This window comes from Macrobrachium nipponense, chromosome 1, assembly GCF_015104395.2.
Source record: "Macrobrachium nipponense isolate FS-2020 chromosome 1, ASM1510439v2, whole genome shotgun sequence".
Lineage (NCBI taxonomy): Eukaryota > Metazoa > Arthropoda > Malacostraca > Decapoda > Palaemonidae > Macrobrachium > Macrobrachium nipponense.
The window spans coordinates 28,319,254-28,336,064 of NC_087200.1; the positions used below are offsets into that span (position 1 = coordinate 28,319,254).

General features: G+C 37.4%; 1 protein-coding gene across 4 annotated transcripts in view; it reads left to right on the forward strand.

Annotated features, from left to right (window-relative positions):
* Window positions 1-16,811, forward strand: part of LOC135219180 (carbohydrate sulfotransferase 1-like) — a 22,343-nt gene that overhangs the window by 216 nt on the left and 5,316 nt on the right. Inside the window, exon 2 of one of the 4 annotated variants that reach the window (XM_064255722.1) lies at window positions 304-650. The gene's annotated coding sequence lies outside the window, so the exon portion shown is untranslated. Of the gene's footprint in view, window positions 651-16,811 lie in introns of all 4 variants that reach the window. The other 3 variants (XM_064255721.1, XM_064255719.1, XM_064255720.1) reach the window with 3 other exon arrangements.

The following is a 16,811-nucleotide window of genomic DNA, read 5'->3' on the forward strand; positions in this document are numbered from 1 at the left end:
GTATCCCTTGACTTAATCAACGGCTGGAGATTTTCATTTTTATTTTAATTCCTGGTTAAGCGTTTCGGCACTAGCGGATATGTGTTCGTTATCTTAAATCTCCAGTAATTTTGAAGAGTGATTTTGCAAATTGATTTAAGTCTTGTAACTTTGAATAGGGATTTTGGTACCTGAATCAGATTTTATAGCGTTGAAGAGTTTTTTGCAGATTGAATTAGATCCAATTAGTTTGAAAAGTGTTTTTGCAAATAATTGTTTTATACCCGGTTACTTTGAAGAGTGACTTCGCAACTTGATTTGCAGGTACCGTAACTTTGAAGAGCATTTTGCAACTGGAATGAGACCCAGCAACTTTGAAGAGTGATTTTGAAACTTGATACAGAGCTTATCTGATTCAATATCCTTATTCTCGTCATCCTGATAAAGCGAAAGGAAGCATGTCAGCAGAATAAGTTTTGCAGAAAGAGTTTGTCAGGATCTGCTAAGAGAAAAGTTTCCGACGCCATGCACATAACGTCCTCAGGAGATTCTTCTGTCATCTGAGATAGTTTGATCTTTTGGAGGGCTCAGCGGTACGAATGAACTTCTTAACAAGAGTTGAAATTTCGAAAAACAAAGACATCGATCTACAACAGTTTCTAGGATTCTAGGTAAGTTATGCAAATCATCTCTTCCTCTAATGTTTATCTTATAAATTTAGGAAGGTATGTGATGAGCAAAGTATACATGTTTACGCTAGTCTTTTTCTTATATAAAAAACTGAAGGAAAAATTACACTACCTGAGGATGCAACTGTAAGGCAAAATAGACTATAATGTAAAGGTATACGGGAGGATGAACAGGGTAGTCAAGACGAAAGTGAGAAATAACGAAGAGTAATAAGAGTAATAAAAAGAGAATAGTTGACGAAAAAATATATTTCAAAATAAAGGATGCAAATGACTGAAAACAATTCAGTCCTAAGTTGACAAAGTACGTAATTTGAAGAATTAATGAATAATATGGACTACAAAAGGGAAGAGAACTAAATGACACAAGAGCAGAAATGGCAAATATAAACTATAAATCCCAAAATGCACATGGAAGTGACTCTTGGGAACGTGATGAGGATAATTATGAAGTTGAAGAATGGAGAGACGCCAGGAGTTGATGGGATTACAACTGAAATGCTGTGGTATGGTGGTTATCGCGTGGTTCAGTGGATGACTAAATGTTTGTAAAGCGCCTCAGTGGCATGGTCGGATTGGTCTTGGACTACCACCTCGGTGGCCGCGAGTTCGATTCTCGGGCATTCCACTGAGGCGTCAGAGATGTGTATTTCTGGTGATAGAAGTTCACTCTCGATGTGGTTCGGAAGTCACGTAAAGCCGTTGGTACCGTTGCTGAATAACCAGTGGTTCCATGCAACGTAAAAACACCATGCAAACAAACAAACAAATGTTTGTAAGGTATGTCTGGATGAGGGAAAGGTTCCGAAGAAATAATTACTATGTTGTATAAAGGCAAAATTGATTGATGCAACTGTGAGAATTTTATGGACATAACACAGTACACAGTAAACCAGTGAGTGCATGGCAGTATTTTCATTAAGAAAGTAAGACATATGGCAGAAGTATTGTTTGATTGTTTATTTGTTTGTTTGTTTGTTTGTTTGTTTGTATGGTGTTTTTACTTTGCATGGAACCGGTGGCAGAAGTATTGATAGCGGAAGAGGAGTTTCATACAAATCCTGAGATACTGGGAGAGGTCACTATAGGGTCACTAGAGGTCACTGCTGGCCTACTGATCGTGTAAGGTTGTATTGTCACCGGGATTGAGTAAGCATGCAAAATTTCAAGTCCATCGGACGAAGGGAACAGGTCGAAAATTAAGTTACAAGATTTGAACAAGACAAACAAACAAACAGACAAAAAAGCAAGCAAACTAAAAGCATAAAAAACAAAAGGCTGAAGTGCCTGGAATATTAGGCCTATTCCAAGTTATCATGTCCCTATTTGAAATATTTGTTAACAACTTGGCATCCACGTTTTAAACTATATATAAGGTATCAGTCAGAAAACGAAACACCTCGAATCTTGAACAGGATGAACTGAATGTGGAAATGCAATTGTGAAATGTCCCCCAATCTTCTAATATATAAGTTTCTGGGACTCACAATCTGGAATGAGTTAATTAGACTGTGTCAGTTTCTGGGACTCATAATCTGGTATTAGTTTCTGGGACTCAGAGTCTAAAATGAGTTAATTATATTGTGTCTGTTTCTGGGACTCATAATCTGGTATTAGTTTCTGGGACTCAGAGTCTAAAATGAGTTAATTATATTGTCTGTTTCTGCGACTCATGATCTGGAGTACTCATACCTCGTTGTTACGGCTTTATCGAACAACGTAAAACTTCTGACACAACCTAATTAACTTACTCCAGATTACGAGTCCCAGAAACAGACAATATAATTAACTCATTCTAGACTCTGAGTCCCAGAAACTGGTACAATATAATTAACTCATTCTAGACTCTGAGTCCCAGAAACTGGTACAATATAATTAACTCATTCTAGACTCTGAGTCCCAGAAACTGGTACAATATGATTAACTCATTCTAGGTTCTCAGTCCCAGAAACTGACACAACCTAATTAACTCATTCTAGACTCTGAGTCCCAGAAACTGGTACAATATGATTAACTCATTCTAGGTTCTCAGTCCCAGAAACTGACACAACCTAATTAACTCATTCTAGACTCTGAGTCCCAGAAACTGGTACAATATAACTAACTCATTCCAGACTCTGAGTCCCAGAAACTGTCACAACCTCATTAACTCATTCCAGACTCTAGAGCAGGGGTTCTCAAAGTGGCCGATATCGACCCCCAAGGGTCAATAGTCATCCAAGGGGTCTTTGAATAGTCAGGGGGTCGATGAATAACCAACGTGTCAGAGAATTAACTTACATATACTCGTACATCTAAAGTTCCAAACATATATTTTCTTACTAGGTGCTACTTTTTTATCATACTGAATGCCAAGTACTAAACTAATACTACTCTAATTGATTCTGACATTGTTTTTTTTTTTTTTCAAATATTAAATGCTAGTCTAGGGGGTCGATAGAAAATTTGAAACTTCATAAAGGGGTCGAGGAGTTAAAAAGTTTGAGAACCCCTAGTCTAGAGTGTCGATTTTTTCCTAATCTAATCTGAATTGGCAATCAAATCCTCCTCATTTAAAATTCTCTCTCTCTCTCTCTCTCTCTCTCTCTCTCTCTCTCTCTCTCTCTCTCTCTCTCTCTCTCTCTCTCTCTCTCATTAGAGAGTGCGGGATCAAAATGTAATACCATTCAAGTTTTCAACAAGGGAGACATTCTTTTAAAATCTGTTAAGAGATGATCGTGCTTCTCTTAAAATATCCAATGAGTGTTCTTTCTTTCTCTGGAACAAAGATACGTTTAAAGTTCAAATACTTTCATGGAAGACCACAACTGCCCAAAAATATGCTCTTGCCTTCTTGCAATAGACTATCACTGTCTCTCTAGTGTATCTATCTCCTAAAAAATATAACAAAAATATCTTTTTAATACACATGTACACACACACACACACCGGTAAATAACATACACACTAGCACACATATACGTATATAAGGAAAATTATCTAATATTTGCCATGAAATTTCATGTATATAGCCACAAAAAGTCAAACAAGAACACTTGTGACTATTGAAAACGCTACTTATACACCGCCAATAGCTTTTAGACGTCGGTGAAGCATATATTAAACACGTGTGTATATGTGGACCTCACACATACGTACACATGTTTAGGCCATACTTTTAAACGTGGAGACTTCATAGTTTTTTTTGTTTTTATTTTACGCATTAGGGTATTTAATATTATTCAGCAGCATTTAATTTCCCTTCTAGACTTGACTATGACTGATTATCTCATTTGGTTTAAGGTATGAAATATTCAGGCAAATGTTAAAAGACACTTTTAACAACATTTTAGTTCGCGTCTTATTTCTTCCGATGTTTGAGACTATCGCTTACCAAATATGAGGTCCAAGATTTGTATGAAAATACCCAGAACGTCGCCTTTAAGCTATGTAAGAAAATAAGTAGATAGATAGATAGTTAACACTTGACTCTATGGGAGGAATTGAATAAATGTGTGTGTCATCTCAATATATGAAAATATGTTAATGTCTATGAACAAAATATGTGGCCAAGCGTGAAAGTGTATTTAGTCATTGAGTAAACGTCAAAACCTATAATTTTCTATTCATTATAATTTTCTATTCATTGAAAATTATATTAGCCTTGCCATTAAGAGCCGATGTACTGCAAAACGTTACCCTCTTTCATCACACTTGTTACCTAAATTGGTTTCCTCTCCTACATAACCCCAAATTTAATTGCCCAGGTAAATTCTTCACGTTTCCAACTATAAATTCACTTCTGTCCTCGGTGCTACCAGTGTCATATATTAAAAAGTTTGAAGTTAAGTGTAAAATGTCAGTACAGTAACTAAACTGAACCATTTGAAGAAGAACCCAAAACAGTCGTAGGCACAGGCTTCTGGTATGAAAACATTAAAGATTCTTCATCAACTAAAGACCTGAACTATTGCTAAAGAGATCGCGTCGATTACGGAAATGTAAAATATATCAAACCATTCGCACAGAGTCCTTATTACCAGCATCCCTGAGCTATGATGCAGAATTCATCCTAAGAGCAGCCATGTGAAATGACATCAGATGCCATACAAACTAACTGTACGGAAACAATACGAAAAATGTCAAAACAAATGCATCTGGGATTCATTGGGGCACAAGGCATGAAGGTCTCTGGTCTAAGTCGTCAGTATAGAAGACAAAAAGCAATTATGGCCTGAGGTATTAGTGAAGTCAAATCTCAAAAAACTCTGACTGAGACCTGACCGTTCAGGCATCACGGATTCTTACTGTAGAGCAGTTATCCAGAAATCATTTCAGATATAGCAATTCAGGTAATTGCCAAGAACTTAAATATTGTGTTAATAATGAGCCATTAGAACTTAAACTGTATACTCTTAATATAATGGGCGTTGTGTCTGACAGTCCGTCTGTCATTCAATCACGGCCAAACGGCTGGTCCTATGGGCATGAAAATTGGCAGGGTTATAGTGGTGACCCCTAAGATGGTTTATAATGGGATTTCATCCTACTTCGCCAGCCCGCTTCGCCCCCACTCCCCCCACCCCATGCCCCCGCTATCCAAAGGAGTTGGGGGCGAGAAGGGATTCCCTGAAACGGGGCTGGTTATGCCCGTAGACTTAGTTACTTTACTAATTTATCATATATAATATCTGTATATAAGTTTGCTAGTTTGTAAAATGGAACTAAGCTTAAAGTATTAGAAGGCACAGCATTTAAAGAAAGTCCGCGAGCGAAAACAAATTCTTTTTCGAACGATTTTCTTTAAAACAATAAAACTTTGCAAGACTTTTGGTTCAGAGGTCAGTGTGAAAGAGAAATATCTACTGACATGGAACGTCATGGAACGTAAAAATTGACTCGTGCAGAGAAATATTCCAGTTTAACATGAAATATTTCTTTCACTTCTCAACACGCATTTCAGGATGAATTTGCATGTAAATGGAAACAGATTTGCACTGGGATAGATTAGAGAGGTCTTATAATATTGCTATTAATTTTCAAATAAAAAAGCGATGATCTTTCGATGCTCTTAAATGTTAATTCATTCCAGATTCAGAACCCCAAAAACTAATACAATATAATGAACTCATTCCAGATTCTGCATTCCAAACACTGACACAGCATAAAGGACTCATTCCAGATCAGATTATGAGTCCCACAAACTGACACAACATAATTAACTCATTCCAGATTCTGAATCCCAAACACTGACACAGCATACTGAACTCATTCCAGATTCTTATGAGACCCAGAAACTGACATAACCTAATGAACTTATTAAAGAGCCCGAGTCCCAGACACTGCGATAACTTAATCAACTATTTTCCAGAATTTCATTCCTAGAAACAGACACAACATAATTAACTCATTTTTATTCCCAGAGAATGGTACAACCTAATTAACTCTATCTAGATTCTGAGTCCCAGAAACTGGCTCATACACAAACGACGTCGACTCGAAGCTGTGGTTCCTAAACTTGATCATACCAACGACCCCCAAATATGATGAGTCCAAGCCGAGGACTCCAACCAATCAAAAGTTATCTTTACCATACTGGGATACCCAGTACAACGTAGTGCATTTAATATTTGCATATTTCTGCACAAAGTAAGTATATGAGTATAATCTGCTTGCACACCGAAGTGTCGGTAACACCGACATTAGGATGATAATCAGTGATGTATATTTTTTTAGCATATATATTTTTTTCTGGTTTTAAAAAAATATTCATCTTTTCATTATGTCGCGGACCCCCAAGGGCCTTCTGGACCATCAGGGGTCCGTAGACCCCAGTTTGGGAACCACTGACTTGAAGCTATGAAAAATAATCACGTTTCGTGTACCCTTTTCTGGCATATTGGCTTAAAAGATGCTAAAACACGCAATGAAATTAAAGCCTGTGGCCGAGTTTTAAGTGAACTAACCAGAAAGCGTAGAAGGCAATCACAAATTCAAGAAGAAATAAGAGAAAACTATTATTTTAACTGAACGGGAAGGAAAGGGTTTGCAGTCGAAAGGGACTCTTAAGCTATTAGATATGCTAGTAAGATGTAGATTTCTGGATCATGCTGTTAGTCATTCTATACCGATTTCTCATCCCAATTTTTACTCATTTTTGTTTTATTTTAATTCTTTAGTTATTTTATATCTTGGTATATGTCTGTATGTATATGCAATCATACCCACTAACACACACACACACACATACATACACACACACACACACACACATATACATATATATATATATATATATATATATATATATATAAATATAGTATACATATATATACATAAATATATGTTTATATAGTTTACACACACACCACTACACATATATATAATATATATATATATATATATATATAATATATATATTATCAGTATTAAGTTCTTCCCTAACACAAGGTAGCTCTGGACAAAAATAGAAGATAATGATCACTGTAGCATCTCAAATTTCCCAACAATCACTAGAGAGAGAGAGAGAGAGAGAGAGAGAGAGAGAGAGAGAGAGAGAGAGAGAGAACATTATTGCTTTTATACCAGTTCAGTACTAATCAGCCAGGAATGCACAGGTGATCAAGCATTCGTCATCTCTTGTACATTCCCGGGTAATGGGTACTGGGATTGGCGTAACAATCTTACTATAATGTCTGTCCGCCCGTCTGTCATTCAGTCACGGCCAAATGGCCCGATGGGCATGAAACTTGGCAGGGTTATAGTGGGGATCCCTAAGAGGGTTTATAATGTGGTTTCAAGCAAAAAAGGCACTAAAGACGCCGGAGGGGGCGGGGCGCTATCCCCGAAACGGTGCTGGTTCAGTCTGTAGATTTAATAATATTGCGAATTTATCATTCCTAATTTTCGGTATACGTAGTAAATAAATATGACTTTCGATTTTCGGTATACGTACTAAATATGACTTACTATCAAATACTGTGAGGGTAAGACATATCTATGGCACCAAAGGGGGTTGGGGTTGGGCAGGGTGTGAGAGAGAGAGATTGAGAGGGAGAGGAAGTGAGAGAAGGAGGGTAGAGAGAGAGAGAGAGAGAGAGAAAATGTATAGGTTGCCATTCAGTTACCCAGGGCAGGTCAGTACAGTAATTTCTGGATCAAAGGGACAGTCAGCACAAGTTGGTGCAGGGAAGCTTCATTGAGTTCTACAGTTTTCCTCCGGCAACGCCGAGTTGGTCAGTTAGTAATAATAGTGGTCCTTTGTTTTTATGTTTTTTTTTTCTCTCTCTCTCTTTTTATCAGTTACCTATCATTTGGTGGAACATCAAAGTAATAAGCTTTTGATAAGCATATCTATAGGGAAATGTTAATTTCATTATATATATACAAGTATATAAATACTTACATCTGTCTATTATATATTTGGCAATGTGTGTATGTATGTATGTATGATTGGTATGGGCGCCCGGGCCGTCGGTCTGACGGGACTGAGATTCGGAACGGAGATGGGTGTCCACCCCGGGAAGGTCGAGACCTACGTTCGGGAGTCCGGAGACCCCCGGGAGCCCGGACTCCCAAAATTGCCTCAGGGTTACACAAACCAATCTAGTAGGTAACCAGCTAGCATAATATAAAAGTTAGTTTCTGTCTGTCTGTTCGTTACAAATGCCTAGACTATGAAAGCTAGGGCTACCAAATTTTCACCATAGACTCCTCTCCCGACCAAGAGGGTTTTAGTCCCAATACGAAATTCGAGATGCATTTCTAAGGGGCTTTAACCCCTCTTTTTCACACACCCTCGTCTTTTACAACTTTCGGAGTTGACTGCAAACTCTTTGGATTTTTCACAACTTCTTTGGCTCGACAGGATCCCAAGTGATTACTTATTTTAAAAGTGATTGCATAAAGAAATGTTATGAGGACAGTAAAAAAAGAAAAAAAAAAGGATTATAGGAATCATAAAACCAAATCTCTGTAGAAAGAAACGAAATAAGGTTCGCGACTTCGAGTAGTTAGCAGCGGAGCTCTGCTACTAAACCGACTATAAACAATCTTCTTTCCAGTAAATAAGAGGAGTGCCGTTGTATACACAGTGACGGTTCGGAGCAAAGCGTGCGTCTCTATAAAACTCGATTAGCGAAATAATTAATTTCATCTAATGCGGTTAATGGAGCACAGCTGCCATTTTAAACGTGGTGCTCTGGCAAGTCACAAACTTTATTACTTGCTCTACGTCTCTATGTACACACATACTTAATCATATACAAATGTAAGTATGTTGAAGCTTCCCCAGCGATATACTTGTACTATACGAAGACTTGTGAAGAATTACACAAACTTAAAGCTTTTGGCCGGCTTCTGTTAACGTGGTTGGTCGCTATATATATATATATATATATATATATATATATATATATATATATATATATATATATGTATATACACATATATATACTTCGCATACGGGTATATCACTGCCCGTCCTTCGACATATTTGATGCATCACGTTTTCATTTATATATATATATATATTATATATTATATATATATATAAAATATATATATATAAGATAGATATATTATTATATGTATGTAATTTAAATTTATATGATATTTTATATATGTATATATATATTATATATAATATATTCTATATGATATAGATATATATATATATATATATAATATATATTGTGTGTGTATCTGGTTACTTTTTACCAGATACATATGTAATTGTAATAGCCACAATGCCCACTTCACTTCTCGAATGCTTTGCACTTGTTTGTATACGCTTGTCACTACCACGCCTGACCACGGGAACTCGTCAACTTGACACACATATACATTTATATCAATATATATATATACATATATATATATAATTTTTATATATCTATGGAGGTGAACATCTGATGCCGAGTCCAAGTGAGACGGAAAACGTTGAAACAGAAGAGCTGCAGCAAAAACAAATAGAAAGGCTGAAAAGAGATGCGGAGATGAAGAAATGGATGAGAATGAAAAGAGAGAATAATAACTCGGGGAGTTTGGATGAAGGATGAGAGGACAGCGTAGGAGAGATGAATGGGAAAGAGAAGCCCTTCATACGCAGAAAGCATGGTAATGCATATACTAGATCTATAGGAAATGATTCAGGTTCCAGTATGACGCAGCAAATATTGTCGAAGAAGTTTTCTGCATTGGGTTCAACCATGGTCTCAGCAGATGATCGCATGAATATGGTATAGGTATCTGTCGCGTTGTGCTTTCCCTACAGCTTCACACTGTTAGACGAATGATGTAATATATATATATATATATATATATATATATATATATATATATATATATATTATATATATATATTTATATATATATATATATATATATATATATATATTCATTCTTATATAAGGGGCGGCTAAGCCAAAACAATCTCACAGTAGGATGCATGGATAGTAGGAACAGTCAGCTTATCATTTACAATTTATCAGCCGCGCTTCGGGATCACCCATATCCCATCTTTTCTGGCTAAAAAGACACAAAAATAAACAGTATAAACACAAATTAAAACTTTCAATAGAGTTTACAAAATTAAAATGCTTTAAAGACTGCAAAATGACAAGGACTATATAAGAAATAGAGGACCTTCAGCAGTGAAGTCCTGAGGATGAAAGTTCAAGATGAGTAAGCAAGGTTAAGAAGTAAACAAGAATGGGGGAGGGGGAGCGGGGGGTACTAGGCTACATACAGGGAGTTAGAAGTTAACTGGTTGTTAAGTGATGGAACCTTGTCGTTGATAGCCAAAGGTTCCAAATAGCGCCTCAGTGGCGTGGTTGGTATGGTGTCTACGTCCTACCTCGGTGGTCGCAGGTTCGATTCTCGGCCATTCCATTGAGGAGGAGTGAGAGCTGTGTATTTCTGGTGATAGAAGTTCACTCTCGACGTGGTTCGGAAGTCACGTAAAAGTCGTTGGTTCCGTTGCTGAATAACCACTGGTTCCATGCAACGTAAAAACACCATACAAACAAACAAACAAAGGTTCTAAAATATTAAGGTGGCGCTCTTCTGCGTCGTGAAATAGTGACCTTAATATTTTAGAATCTTTGGCTATCAAGAAAGTCGTTCCATCATTTAACAACCATTTAACATCTAACCCCCCGGTATAGGCCAGTACCCTCCCCACATTCTTGTTTATTTCCTAAACCTGTTTACTCGTCTAGAGCTTTCATCCTCTGGACTTAACTGTTGAAGGTAATCTATTTCTTGCATTGGCATGGTCATTTTTCAGTCTACAAAACATTTTAATTTTGTAAATTCTATTGTGAGTTTTAATTAGGGCTTTTTATTTGACTCTTTAGCCAGAAAAGATGGGATATGGGTGATCCCGAAGAGCAGCTAATAAATTGTCAATGATATGCTGATTGTTCTTGTTAAGTGGGTCCTGATCTGATCTGAGGTAGCCCCAGTTTAGCGACGACACTTCAGCGCGACCCTTTCAGCGTCAAAAATTTCAGCGACAGCCATTTCAACGCCAAAGGCATAAAAAAACAGACATAACTGCTTTAATTATGATAGTGATCATTTCATAAACGAAAAAAAAGGTTTTGCATAATCATTCCGGGAATCAAAATATTATATCAATTAAAACTGGGCACATACTGATTCTGACACAAATACATTTATCTAAACGAAACATTTTGAGAATCAAAATTTAACTGATTTAAATTAGATTCTAATGTATGAATAGCTAAAGGCATTAAAAGTAGTCCAAAATACAAAATTCAGGAAACTTCGATTAATTAACAAGTTATGCGCAACAGCTTGCAAATACTCGACCTCATTTTTGTTGCCATAAGCTGATGCAATTTCTAATATTCTTTCGTCTGTCTTTTTGTATTTCAGTAGATTTTGTTGTGGCTCATGACCAGCTGTATGTTTTTCGAAATATTCATCACGTCGTTTTTGGACTCGTTTCAGCGTATCAATGAAATACCAAATTATTGGATGCAACATTCATAGCTCTGCACGCAGCCCTCTGTCTGATCGCCGCTTCAGTGTGGTTATTGGTAGATCTGGGTAATAACTCCGCATCGGACATTTCTTTGAAAATTACTGTTTCCTATAGTATTTGGGTTGCTTATTAAGAATTTGCCGTTATTTTTGGGGGGTCGACTGTAATTAACCCCCAGGGGCTAATACTAAACATGGGGAAATAGTACATTTGACGCCCCAATCCCTAATGGCCTTCGAATTCGTGGGAACGTTCCTTGCAGTCCCTACGGAGTTCCCGCCTATAGAATTACCCGATCTTCTCCTTGAAGCGTTCGTTGAAACATGTTACAAATATCCGAGGGAAACAATGGTACTCTTCTCCTAATCCTCTTCGGTGCGGACTACCAATGTGGTTGTCTACAAACCAATTCAAAAGCGGGACTATAGTAGATTCACATCAAGCGTGCATTTGATGTCTAAGCAAGTCCCTTACGACGCTCCTGATTGGCTGTCGTTAAGCCAACCACAGGGCTGGAGCATCCTTCAGGACCGGTGGAACATAGATCCTACCCATGTGAACTCTATCTCGAGACTGAGAGTTTCCAACCCTGTGATTGGCTTATCGACAGCCAATCAAGAGCGTCGTAAGGGACTGGCCTTTACATCAAATGCACGCTTGATGTGAATCTACTATAGCTCTTCACGTACTAAGTGCAATGGTGGAGCATCCACCTGACTGTCTAGGTCATTAACTGGGACAAACGAAAGAGCTATAGTATCATTTTTACCGTAGAGAAAAGTCCTATTCCGCCGAATAACTTTACGCATCACTTATCTATTAGGCAGCTGGCCAATAGCAGTTAGAGATGGGTGGATTAGAGTACTTGGTGCTTCGTAACGGTTCTCAGCTCTTTAACGAGTAGATTTTTTCGCCCTTTCGACCTCTACCGCCACTGCTTCTTCTAATGTATGTATGAATTCTAGCACATCTACCGTCTTCACGACATCTCCAGAACTTCACATTTGCTTGTCTTGCTTGCTTTCTTTATCAAACCTATATAATATGTATCCATCATCTGCTTGCGTGTTAAGATGCTCACCATAAGTCAGATTTTCGTATTTATTTTTTTAATCCATTTCACAAAAAAAGACAAACAAGGTTAGCATGGTTAACAAAATACTGGATTTAGCAGTGAAATTCTATCGTTACAAATCACGGTCAACGACTGACTAGACAGAAACTCTTTAAGTTTCTTTTAAAATTTCAGTATTAGCGACTAACCATTCATTAAAAACATCAAACGCTGGTTTTTGTGCTGAAATTATAACGAACTACTTGATGACTCCCCAACTGCGGGTTTCGACAAGAGAGAGAGCCTTCCAAACAATATGGGAACCTCACGAGAGAGAGAGAGAGAGAGAGAGAGAGAGAGAGAGAGAGAGAGAGAGAGAGATGGGATTCATTCTGGCGCTCAGACGGCTGCTGCTGAAATAGTATATATATACGTATATATATATATATATATATATATATATATATATTATATATTAATACATATATTATTATATATATAATAGTATACATATATATATATATATATATATATATATATATATAATATATTATATATATAATATATATAATATTATATATATATATATATAATATATATATATCATATACACTTAGTATGTTATATAAATGGGTTGCGGTGCGTTTGCATATACTTATGTAGCTTCGTAAGTATGTAAATTGAGTGCTGATGCGCTGCTTAACGTTTCCAAATTAATTTCCATTAACTTTACATAACTGCATAAAGTGGAGGCCCCAGGTGTTCCACAGGTGAAACTGTATCTTTAACATTTCAATTTTAAATGAGCCCTCTAATCTTTTTAAGACTCCAGAGTATACGAGTAATGTGTATACCAACTCTTCATTATCACGACTGTTATTTATACGATTTATTCATGAGTGTATTCGTCCGATGTACGCTTGAGAAAGCTTTCTGGCATCTGTCAACATTTGCCGCCAAACTTTGTCACAACATTGAATGGCAGATTCAAAGTCACATGATCGGGCGATGTCACCGTAAGGAACCTCTGCGACCTCAGTCTTGCACCAGAAAGATTAAAATCGGCGTCTGGTCGCCAACTCTGGAGGCAAGATGCTGAGAGAAGAAAGAAAACGGCCTTCTCGCGTGGTGTGCCGTTACAGAGATAATGTCGTCTTCAGCTAAACGCTGATGTGGGGAGCCGTTTCAAAGACATATCCCTACTACTATTACTACTGTATTTGTTTCGTCTTCGCGATATTATTGAAATTGACCTCGAATTGACCATTCCTTTGAAATCACCATTTATCAAATGTCAAAATGCATATTACATATAAATTATCTGGATTACAAATTACGGCATCTGTGGTTTGAATTCATCAATTTTCAAATATTGAAACGAAAATATATATAACAAATTATGAAATTAATATGTAAATCATACGGTATGAATTTATTCCTCAGATATTAGAGATAAAATATAAATCACATATAGCGATTTCCCCCTTCCCTTCTCGGATTATATATAGGTTCAAAATAATAGAAAAAATAAAAAGATATGCAATCTGCATACTCTCCCTTAAATTCTTCCCTGCGGACTTCGGAATTCTCCACATTCCTTAGCGTTTCCTGCATTCTGACGAGTGCTTTACCTTTACACCTGGCCCAATGAAGGTTATGGTTCTCGCTAACTTTGTTTCTATTTATTAAAAGGATACAAAAAAATAAATACGAAAATCTAACTGATGGCGAGTGTCTTAACAAGCAAGCAGAGATCAGACCTTGGGAAAGGTCTGAATAAAGGACACCTGACCTTTTGCGCGTTCAGCCTTGGCGGCGGTTTGCGGTCTCCCAGCGCGCTCTCAATTCAACGTTCACTTTTCCTTTTATAATAGCATGAAATTCCTACGCTAATCACATTTTGTGTTTGTTCCATGCAACCTTCCATTTTAATTCTGAATTGACGAAGGCTTGTTCCTTGTAAGTATTAATTGTAATTCTGAATTGATTTATCGATAATGATATGAAAAACTCAGGGACAGATTTCGTCACCAGCCTACGGCCAATAATCCTTGCCTACGAACTACCCACCGATTGTTTGTTTGTTTGTTTGTTGTTTTTAGTTTTGACCCACCGATTGTTTGTTTTTTTGTTTGTTGTTTTTACGTTGGACCCACCGAGTGTTTGTTTTTTTGTTTGTTGTTTTAACGCCCTGCCTGTTAAGAATACCTGTACATACGTATCTCAGTTCACTTACTTTTATACCCTCAACAGATGCCTGCCTGTATGTGCGCTGATGAAAAATAGATAAGAATAGATAAGAAGAAGAATAGATAAGACTGTATAAATTAAATGCCGTGGAAACAGCTAGTATAATATTCAAAGTAGACACTGAAATTTCGATTTAGACAGGAACACAGTCTTCGGTATAATTACTATACAGCGTTTTTAATGAACACTCATTAGGTGAACTGGAACTGGAATATTAAATTTAGGTCAAAGGCCAAGCGCTGGAACCTATGAAGTCATTCAGCGCTGAAAACAATGTTGAAATAATTGTTAGGAGAGGGTGAAAAGTAAGTTGGAAGAATGAGAATTTGAACGGAGGTACAGTAAAAGGAATGAAAGGGGTTGCTGCTAGGTGCTTGAGGGACGCTGCAAAGAACCTTAAGGAATGCCTACAGTGCACCGCACACTATCCGCACTATCCCCATAAGGGCTCATTCAGTGAAAAGTCTCAAATAAAACGCTACGTTAACGAAATTACATAAAAGGTTATTGGTCGTTTCAGGAATATTTTCCTTTTTCGAGCTTAAATATACTATTCTCTACGTAATGATATATTTCGTATGCGAATGATCTGCTTAGGAAATATATTCAAAAATCGCGTCAAGTTTCACGCGGTCATCCGTTCTTAATGGCGCTGGATCATCCATGATCCAGGCATCTCCTGGACACTGGAAGAGCTTTTGGGGTGCATCTCTCTCTCTCTCTCTCTCTCTCTCTCTCTCTCTCTCTCTCTCCAGGATTTGATCTTCCGAGCACTGACGATGAGAGAATGCACACCGACACGAAATTTATATTCATTGTCTGACCTACGTTTTTTGTAGCCTTTCTTATGTGCGATTAAACGGGGGTCCAGCCCATTGTTTACAGCGTACAATGAGCCCTCATACAATCCAGAGAGAGAGAGAGAGAGAGAGAGAGGACACTCATTTGATACCGGAAGGGGCAAGGCCATAGGATAATGCCAGCATTCTGTGTTGACGTTTATACTGAGGTTTGAAAGCGAATTTAACGGCAGTCCGAATTTTGCTGTGGTATAGAGTGTTCGTAGCGTTCGTCCCAACTCAACCTTTACGAACGCAAGGTGATGGAATTGCTTGAACTGATATCCAGTTTTCGAACACTAAAAGCAAAACTTGATTAATGTTTTTACGACATATTTTTTTGAGTCTGTTGTGTTCACGTGGTACTACAGGGCGTAGGTCACAAGGGTGTAGGTCAAACCCGTCACGCAAATCAGTGTATATTTCGTTCCAACACCCAACAGGCATTCAACATCGCATTATGGAAGTGCTTTAGATAACCAGGTTTACTATTTCCCCTACACGAGTTGTGGAGGAACAAACGACATCATTCCGAAGGGCAGCAACTGCCATGTGATTTCTAGATATCTGAAATAAGTTTCGTGTGCCTCTGTGTACAAATGACTTCGAAAATAATACTGAGAATAGTACTGACAAATCGTGCTTTAGTCGTATGATATACCTGGCATCGAATTTTTATCAAATGCAGTTCATCCAATTTGACATGGCGATTTTTTGTAGCACGTAAGGAACACTGATCAGTAGCAGAGGATGTTAAGAATATTATGGTGCTTATGGTCCATTAACAAGGAAGAAAGAAAATCGACAGTATTCTTTTACTAACATATAAATAAAAGAATCTCGGAAAATTGCTTTGTCCTTTTCGTTGAAAATTCGTGATCATTAAAGAGAAAAGCTGTTCACAATTTCTTCTTCCTAGCTTAAACCCATTTTATATGGGTCGCCATTGCGAATGAGTCGTCTCCATCGATTTCTGTCCTGTGCCTAGTTCTCATTTATACCTTTCAATT